This window comes from Meles meles, chromosome 13 (genome assembly GCF_922984935.1).
Source record: "Meles meles chromosome 13, mMelMel3.1 paternal haplotype, whole genome shotgun sequence".
Classification (NCBI taxonomy): Eukaryota; Metazoa; Chordata; class Mammalia; order Carnivora; family Mustelidae; genus Meles; species Meles meles.
Window position 1 is genome coordinate 62745442 of NC_060078.1, and position 10688 is coordinate 62756129.

Below are 10688 nucleotides of genomic sequence, written 5' to 3' on the forward strand. Positions count from 1 at the left end.
GTTTTCTTAGCAATAACTTGTGGCTAGAGAGCAGTGTTGTTGGCAAAGGAAAAACACAAAAGGGGACTCTTCCTTTAAAGGGATAAAAATGCAGCAGGTATGTGACCTTTGGGTTTCCATTTTTGGTTTGTCTGAGTTAACTCGGGCATCTGAGGAAGGGCTGGGAGAGTTAACTTGTTTGTGTAAACCTTAACTTAGTAAGACTATGAGGGTATTTTGGGTTAGGAGAGAGATACAAATGGGTGACTGATGAAAGACAGGAGAGTTTCCTCTGATGCTTAAACAAATGGGGTCGGGAGTAGGTAGCGTGGGAGGGAATTTCCATTAGTTCAAAATATGATAAATCAAAGGGGATTTTACCACAAAAGCTGGGAAGGGATTTTGAAATATAAAGTTAATTTCGTCTGATCTTACACCACTGAAAATCCTCACAGCAATTATCTCCTTGTGCTCTCAGAAAGTTCTTGCAACCCATCAGAGTGCTAGCTCATTAAAGTCTGAGCACTCACCCTGGAACACCATCAGGCTTATTCTAGGGCTCAGGAAATGCATGGGGAAAATGTAAACCATCATTGGCTATTTTGGGAAATCTACAGAGTGTTAAGCCTAACAATAAAGCCAACAAGTTTAAGCTTCTTGTAACAACGTGGGCAGGAGGCTTTATACAGGTAGCCACAGATTCCCCCTTCCCATGAAGAGATGGAGACTGTTCTCCTCCTGGATATCAGTGCCCAGTTAGAGAAAGAAGAATACAAATCAGAAAAGCTAGTCCTACCCCATGGGCAAGACTGGTTGGAACAATTTGGTATCAATAGAACTTAAGGCCAACTGCAAATTTAATGCCTATGGACACCATCCTTGCTGGTCTGGTTAATGAAACTGGGGGGCCAACTTTATCTCCTTCCCCACATGGGACATTGTTCTTTGTACCTCCTCTGCACCTGCCCACACTTTCTCTGCACCTCTAATACTTGAATGCAGCTGTTTGTGTTCTTAAAGTCCTTGGAGAAATGGGCTGGGTTTTACTTTTTTTACTCCATTCCCACCACCAAACACAGTGCCTATAGTGTAACAGACAATCAATAAGTTAGTTTTTTCCCAACCAGTACCGTCTGCCTCCGTGGATATCCTGTTGGCACTTCACTATCCACATGCTAAGACCCGGACCTGTCACGGTCCCCTGTCCCCTCCTCTAGGCCATGTCTCTGATGCTGTATTCATCTTTGCATCTACAGAGCCTGGTCTGTATCCAGATCACTGTAGTACTCAAAAAATATTCCTTCCAAGTGGAATGAAAGTAAGGAAAAAGAACAGAAAAGAAGTATGAGGCAGAAAAGAAGGAAAATTAAGAAGGGAGTCATGAATGCAACAAAGAAGGGAAGAGGAGGACAGGGCATGGGAAGATGAGAAATATTATTTAGACTGGTTTTCCCTCAATCAGGAGGGATACAATGCATCTAGAGCCCTCAACAGAAGAGCTAGCACACTCTTGCAATTTCTTCCACTTCCCTTCCAGCATTTTCATAACTGTTTCCAATTTGGGTTAGACTCTTGATGTTTTGTGAGTGCGATGAGAGGAGGGACTTGTGGGCGTGTTCCACCTTCTTAGCCATTCCAGCATGCACAGGTAATAGCAGCAGCTGGGCTCTTTTCCACTACGGAACCTGGTACCAGTTGGAGAAAATAAAGTGTGATCAGACTCCTCATTCCTAACATCAGAGTTCTTGAGATGAGGCTCTGAAATGAAGGTCTGGGGTTAGGTTTCATTTGCTTTTCCCATGGGGAATGACTCCCTATTTTGCCTCAGGTAAAGGGACAGGACCTTGCTTGTTCTTCTGGTCCTGGAGTTTTTACAGTCTTGTTAACTTAGTGTATATTTCTTTTTTGGGTTCCATTGCCAGCTTATTCTAAGTCTGATGCTCTAATCTCTTTGAGTGATGACATGTCATAACTATAACCCCAAGACATTTTCAGGTAAAGGCAGGATACAGGCACTCCTTGATTTTATTTGTGGAGGTACATTCTAGCCCACAGGGAAATGTGTAAGAAATAGTCTGTCTTTGTAAGGGGTTTGGTAGAATCATGCTGACATCTGGTAGTTGTGAAGGGTGTTTAGATCGATGAAAAGAGCATATTCCAGAGAAATTATCTTTTTTCAACACTTGTTCCAAAAAGAGGTTTAGAGGACTCCTGTGATTTTTTTTTTTTTTTTTTTAACCAGTGAAAGCACCTGCCATTCCTAAGGGAGCTGTCCTTACATGTTTAGTCTCAATCTCTACACCCCAGATTCCTTGCATCCCTGGGAGAGGTTTTTCTATTGGAATGGAGAATTTTACTGAAATATAAATAGGCAAGAGTTTGTGAACTAACTCTCTCAGTCAGCACATGAGACACAATGTGAAAACCAACAACAGAAGGTCCCTTCCTGCTGAAAGCTCTGGCCCAGAGACTTGAAGGATATTCTTTTTTGCAATCTTTTAAACAAAACAGTACAAGTCCTCATAAAACTAAATTATTTACATGATATAAACACTATTAAGAGATTTCTGTAGATTTCTAATTTACATGAATATTAAAAACAATTCAGCTTGTTGACTTAAGGCTTGGTGCTCACAAGGAAATTAGGTAACAGTATAGGGTAGGGCTCAGTACAACCCCATACAACACACCAATTGTCCAAAAATTGGAGTTCACGGATAAGAATCTTTTTCACGTAAGAACAACACATTCTTCTCCTTTCTTCTTCTTCTTCTCCTTCTTCTTCTTCTTCTTCTTCTTCTCCTTCTCCTTCTCCTTCTCCTTCTCCTTCTCCTTCTCCTTCTCCTTCTCCTTCTCCTTCTCCTTCTCCTTCTCCTTCTCCTTCTCCTTCTCCTTCTCCTTCTCCTTCTCCTTCTCCTTCTTCTTCTTCTTCTTCTTCTTCTTCTTCTTCTTCTTCTTCTTCTTCTTCTTCTCCTTCTCCTCTTCTTCTTCTTCAAGTAGGCTCCACACGCAGCACAGAGCCAATGTAGGGCTTGAACTCACAACCCTGAGATCAAGACCTGACCTGAAACCAAGAGCTGGACACTTAGCTGATTGAGCCATCCAGGTACCCCAATACATTCATTCTTAATAAAACAAATGACATCCCCCATACAGCAGAAAGTGAGCACACTGTTCATTTTTTTTTTAAAGATTTTATTTCATTTATTTGACAGAGAGAGAGATCACAAGTAGGCAGAGAGGCAGGCAGAGAGAGAGGAGGAAGCAGGCTCCCTGCGGAGCAGAGAGCCTGATGCGGGGCTCGATCTCAGGACCCTGAGATCATGACCTGAGCTGAAGGCAGCGGCTTAATCCACTGAGCCACCCAGGCTCCCCACACTGTTCATTTTTAGATGAGTCGGATATTCAGCAAATCATTAACTGCATGGATGAACCCCACATTCCATTAAGTGTTTATTTTTGTGCAGCTCTATTTACCTGAACACATCTGAGAACCTTGCATTTCCGAAGGCAGCTAACAGTGTTCGGCAGAGGACAGACATGGACTCAGAGGTGAAAGCCTGTTGGTATCTCAGAGACCTTCTCAGCCACACCTGAATCCCAAGATCATGGTTTATCATTGGGTAAGAATATTTTCAGAAAAGAAGTATAAGTCTATATATTTGCTATTTTAAAGTAATATTTAGATCTGGTAGATGGAAATCTCTAACAACAGAGATGGGTGATAGAGGATGAAAATATAATTTAGGATACTTTGAGAGCTCCTGTGATCTTCATACAAAAGAGTGTGATATAGGAGAAAACATGAACTAATGAATGAAGAGTGCCCTTCTAGCCTCACAGCAACTCACACTCAGGTAACACACTGCTTTGTTGTAGCTAGCAGTTGAAGGCACTATTTTATTGAATAAGCAACTATCACCATGTTTGTATGCATACAAATAGATATTAAAGTGTTTAACAATGGGTATCTATATACAATGGAATATTATTCTGCCATAAAAAAGAATGGAATCTTGCCCTTTGCAATGATGTGGTTGGGTCTAGAGTGTATTACGCTAAGTGAAATAAGTCAGTCAGAGAAGGACAAATACCATATGATTTCACTCATATGTGGAATTTAAGGAACAGAACAGATGAACATGGGAAAAAAAAAAAGAGAGGCAAGCCATAAAACAGACTCTTTTTTTTTTTTTTTAAAGATTTTATTTATTTATTTGACAGATAGAGATCACAAGTAGGCAGAGAGGCAGGCAGAGAGAGAGGAGGAAGCAGGCTCGCCGCTGAGCAGAGAGCCCGATGCGGGACTCGATCCCAGAACCCTGAGATCATGACCCGAGCCGAAGGCAGCGGCCTAACCCACTGAGCCACCCAGGCGCCCATAAAACAGACTCTTAACTGTAGAGAACAAACTGAGGATTGCTGGAGGGGAGGTGGGTGGGGGATGGATTAAATGGGTGATGGGGATTAAGGAGGATACTTGGGTGCTATATGTAAGTGATGAATCACTAAATCTTGTTCCTGAAACTAATATTACACTATATGTTAACTAACTGGAATTAATTGATTACTTTATTTATTTATTAAATATTTACTTATTTATTTTACAGAGCGAGTAAGCAGGGAGAGGGGCAGAGAGGGAGAGAAGCTGACTCTCCGCTGACCGTGGTGCCCAACACAGGGCTCAATCTTAGGACCCGGAGACCTTGACCTGAGCCTAAATCAAGAGTCAGATGATCAACCTACTGAGACACCCAGGTGCCCCACTAACTGGAATTTAAAAAAAAAAACAAAAAACCTGAAACACAAAAAAAGAAAAAGAAAAAGAAAGAAAAGAGAAAACCAATGATTTTCTTATAGTTGTAAATAATTTCTCATGATTTTGTTGTTTTAATATTTTCTTTTCTTTTTTTTTTAAGATTTTATTTATTTATTTGACAGAGAGAGATCACAAGTAGGCAGAGAGGCAGGCAGAGAGAGAGAGAAGGAAGCAGGCTCCCTGCTGAGCAGAGAGCCCGATGCGGGACTCGATCCCAGGACCCTGAGATCATGAGCTGAGCCGAAGGCAGCGGCTTAACCCACTGAGCCACCCAGGTGCCCCTGTTTTAATATTTTCCATGAAGAAAAAAGTTCATTAAGCCTAGGATCATTAAATATCAATCTAATCCTTTCCAATGTTTTGGTTTAGTAGAATTAGCATTATAGTGAGACACACTAGTGGTCTATATAATTTATATAATTATATAATTTCTGTATAATCTTGCTTAAAATGTTGTAAACCCATCCTGTCTCATGACAACTATGAGCTGCCTTTGATGTTATTCTTGACTTTGGATTTCATTAGTTCTATTTATGGATTGCATTTATTTTTTTTTTTAAGTTTTTTTTTTTATGGATTGCATTTATATGACATGCTTTTTTGGTTGTTTCTGAACACATTTGAGTGTTATCTGCTTTCTCTTCTTCTAATATATAATCAACACTCCCAGTATGTTGTTCTCAATGACTAAAAAGTGGGTTTATCTCTAACCCAGTGCTCGTAACCACACATCCAACAAAATTCACTCTAAGAGGGACAACTGGGTGGCTCAGCTGGTTAAGCCGCTGCCTTCTGCTCAGGTCATGATCCCAGGGTCTTGGGATCAAGTCCCACATCGGGCTCCTTGCTCAGCAGGGAGCCTGCTTCTGCCTCTGCCTGCCACTCTGCTTGCACGCGCTCTCTGACAAATAAATACATTAATTAATAAATTAATTCACTCTAAGACTAAAATGCAGTCATTAGATTTTCCTCATTAGTCCTGAGTATTTACTAGAAGCCACACTACATGCTTCTATGTGAACGAAGGCAGGTGAGAACAGTTACCTTCTTTTCCTGTCATGATATTAGTCACTTCTGAGGTGCTTCCCTGAGGAATGCAGGGGGAGGAGTGGAGGAAATATCTGCTGTCCAGACCCCCTCCAGGTTGAATATGTTCAGTATTCACATATTAAGGAATTCGAAGCCTTTTGGGATGACTGTGCCAGGAGTAAGAATTTACACATCCTGTCTTGAGTCTTGCGTTGATTCAGAGTATGGTTCAGTACTCCTCAGTGTGGGGCTGAGGGTTGATGGCCCATGGCAAGCCCTGAAACATTATTATAGAATCTTTCACTGGAATATTGACGTATCTTCTAATTGCCAAAGACAAATGCAAGATAGTCTATCTCTGAAATTTCAGGCCTAGAAAGCAACTATCTTTGCCCAGTACTTGGCAATAAATCCTTAACTTGATGTTACATAATTTAAACCACTGGCTAATGACATAAAAAGAAGTTTATATCCTCTCTGGGAAATAGCTATAGTTATAAAGGAGACAAAATCAATCAGCAATGGGAAAGCATAATCATTATAGAAACTGTATGAAGCGAAAGTAAAATTTAAAATCCATTCTACTGTAATGGTGGATACAAGTCATTATACATTTGTCAAAACCCACAGAATGCACATCACAAAGAATGAGCTCTAATGTAAACTATCCACTTTAGTTAAGAATAATGTATCAATATTGGCCTACAATTATAACAAATGTATCATGCTAATGAGGCAAGATGCCAATAATAGAAGAAATTGTTATTGGTGGGGAGAAAAGATGAGGGGATATATGGGAACTCTGTACTTCCTGCTCCATTTTTCTGTAAACCAAAAAGTCTTATAAAAAAAATAAGGTCTTCTAAAAAAAATAAAGTCTATTAATAAACAATCTTTCAAATTCAATAAGTATATATAATACAGCTAATATGTAGAAATGCTTGTTGCTACCTCAAAACTTCTGGATTTGAAAAAGGGATAAATCTTGAAACATGAAGAGAAAGTAATTGATTTATGGGCCGCTTGTCTTTTGTTTTCCTTGCTTTAAAAAATAACACACATAGAGAAAGGTACACAAATTATAATAATGCAGCTTAATGAATAATCACAAAGTGAACATACTCTCATAACCACCATCTATGGCAACAAATAGAACATCACTAGCCCTTAGCAACTCTGCTTTTCAGGAACTTTCAGTGCTGTAAGTTAATTTTGTGTGTTTTTGAAATTATTAAAAATGGAATCATATGATACATAATCTTTTGTGTATGACTTCTTTTGCTCAACATTGTAAGATTCATCCACACTGTCATGTGTAATACTGTGCAGGTTTCCACTGTATGAATATACTATATGTTATTTCTATATTGACATTTGAATTGTTTCGGACTTCGAGTATGCACAAAATTCCTGCTGGACCTACACCTCGGAGTGCACTCACTAGCTTATAGGATACGTACACATTTAACTTTAGTAACGAATGCCAGATATTCCACAGGACTTGACATTCCCACTAGCAGTGTGTAAGAGTTTCAGTTGCTCTATATCTACACCAACACTTAGTATGGTCAGTCTTTTTCATTTTTGCTATTTTGGTGGGTCTGTAGTAGTATCTCATTGTGGTTTTATTTTTAATTTCTCTGTTTACTAATGAAGTTTCCTACCTTTTCATGTATTTATTGGCCATTTGGATAGACCCTTTGGTGAAGTGCCTGTTCAAATTTCATGACCATTTTTAAGTTAGGACTGTTTGTCTTTTTCTTACTCATTTTCTTGGTATCAGTTATATATTTTGTAAATCACTCTCCCAACCTATGGCATGTTTCAATCTTCTTTAAAAAATTTTTAAAATAAACAGAACCCTTAATTGTTTCCTTAATGATCACTGTATTTTATTTCTTATGTAAGAAATCTTTCCATTTCCCAAGTTCATGAAGATATCCTTTCTTATAAGTCTTCTAAATTGTCATTTTTTAAAAAAGATTTTATTCAGGGACGCCTGGGTGGCTCAGTTGGTTAAGCGGCTGCCTTCGGCTCAGGTCATGATCCCAGCGTCCTGGGATCGAGTCCCACATCGGGCTCCGTGCTCCGCAGGGAGCCTGCTTCTCTCTCTGTCTCTGCCTGCCTCTCTGTCTGCCTGTGCTCGCTCTTGCTCTCTCTCTCTCTCTCTCTGACAAATAAATAAATAAAAATCTTTAAAAAAAAAGATTTTATTCATTTATTTCACAGACAGAGATCACAAGGAGGCAGAGAGGCAGGCAGAGAGAGAGGAAGGGAAGCAGGCTCCCTGCCGAGCAGAGAGCCCGATGTGGGGCTCGATCCCAGGACCCTGGGACCATGACCTGAACTGAAGACAGAGGCTTTAACCCACTGAGCCACCCAGGTGCCCCTAAATTGTCATTTTTTAATCTTTCACATTTGGATCTACATCCTCTTGGAACTGAATTTTGTGAATGGTGTGAATTAGGGGTCAATTTTAGTTTTTTCCCACATGGCTATCCAGTTGGCCTAGCAGCATTTATTTAAAAGATCCTTCTTTCCAGGCACCTGGGTGGTGCAGTTGTTTAAGCATTGGACTCTTGGTTTTGTCTCAGGTCAGCTCAGGTAGTAATCTCAGAGCTGTGAGACTGAGCCCCTTGATGGGCTCCAAGCTCAGCATGGAGTCTGCTTCAGACTCTCTCCTTCTGCTCTCCCCCCATGCTCTCTCTCTCTAAAATAAATATGTAAATCTTTAAAAACAAACAAATAAATAATCCTTATAGAATTTCTCTTTAGTGCTATCTTTTTTTAAAAAATTATTTTTATTTGAGAGAGAGAGTATGTAACCAGGAAGAGAGGTAGAGGGAGAGGGAGAAGCAGACTCCCCACTGAGCAGTGAGCCCGACCATGGGGCTTGATCCCAGGACCATCCCAGGACTCCAGGATCATCACCTGAGCTGAAGGCATTTATATACTTAACTGACTGAGCCAGCCAGGCACCTCAGTGCTATCTTTATCATAGGTCAAGTCTCTGCTTCTACATGGGTATACTTTGGACTCTGCTTCACTGTTACGCATCACTCTTTGCTCCAATTCCACACTGCCTAGATATCACGATATCTTGATATCAACAAGATATCAACAACTAGTTCTCTTTGTTTTTCCTCTTTGTTTTTCTTTTTTCAATGCATCTTGGATGTTCTTGGACCTTTGCATTTCCAGTTAAACTTCACAATGAACCTGTAAAACACACCCATATACACAAACATCTGCCAAGAATTTTTAAAAAATGAAATTGCACAAAATCCATATACCAACTTGAGGGAACTCAATGTCTTTAAAATGTAGTCTTCTAATTAAGGAGACTTTGTCTCCTTGTCTACATCTCCATTTATTAAGGTCTATGAGTTCTTAGAATAATGCTATATGGCTGCATATATTTTATAGTTCATATGCTTTATAAACATACAGTTAATATGTCTAATGTTTATAGTTTATATGCTTATATGTTTTATAAGTTTATATGTTCCATAATTTTATAGATTATACATTTCATAGTTTTCTCTGTAGAGGTTTTATGTCTCTCCTGGGTAGTAATGTTTTTGACCCTATTTGAGATAATGTTTTTAAAAATTTCATTTTATAAGTTTAATAGATTTTTTTAATCATTTTGACCCTATGTGTAGTAATTTTGCTATATTCTCCTATTACTTAGAATAATTTATTTGCAGATTCTTTTGGATTTTCTTTATACTCAGTCATATCATCTGCATATGTTTTGTTTTTTTCTTTCTAGTCCTTCTATATTTTCTTTCCTTCTTTTTTGCCTTATACTTTTTAATAAGAATTACATCATCATTCAGAATGATGAATAGAAATGATAATAGTAAGCATTCTTAGTATTCTCAATTTTAAAGGAAAAGTTTTCAACATTTCACCATTATATTTATTATAGTTTTTAAATACTTTATAGGTAAGTTTTTAAAAATTACTAATTTGCTTTTACTTAGCATGAATTAATATTGACCTTTATCTAAATGCTTTTTATTAACCATCTACTTAGATGGTCATGTGATTTTTTTTTTTTTTTTTTTTTTTTTTGGCCAATATGGTGAACTATGTTGACTATCAAGTGCTAAAATAGCATTGTACTCCTGTAATAAACCCATTTTGGTTATTCGCCTTATATATTTTGTGATTTGATTTGTTTAAAAAAAATATTAAGATTCTAATTCCTTAAGCTCAAGGTTGTCAGAATGTAGAAAAAAATTTTGTGGACTAAAGGATTTGCTTGTGGCGTATTCAGCAATATCAGGGCTCAATTAGCTACAGTAAGAGAGTTGTCCCAGAAATTCTTCCAAGAGGGTTCTAAATTTACCCTGTGTAAAGCTAAGGTTAACCATCAAGCTTTTCTTACAAACCCAACTGTGGTCTGGGTACAGAAGCCTTAGGAAGAAAGACTGTTCCTCCTAATTTTTGTTAGGGCTTCAGATTCACTTCACAGCAAAAAAGCCAGCCCTTGAGATAAGCAGTTAATAAAAATACCTTCAATGTGAAGCATTACTTGCAAAAAATGAAACTTGATTCAAACAGAAGTGTTCATCTAGGCCTTCTTCAGTGGTATAAAGTATCTGGAGAAGCCTAGACTTGGGTCTCAGAATTCATGCCATACTCTTTGAGCCATTTTATTTATGTCTCGATAATTAGATTTCCAAATCCTTTTCTTCTACGCCCCTGAATTAACATGGAAGACTTAGTGAGAGGGTCTTGATGGAAGAAGTAATGCTGAGCCACACTGTCAGAGGAGGCTGCCCCAGGCTATTCAGCAGACTGGAGTCCTATAGTCCTTGTTAATCAGTTCTGCCAGTCAATACCTAAAAAC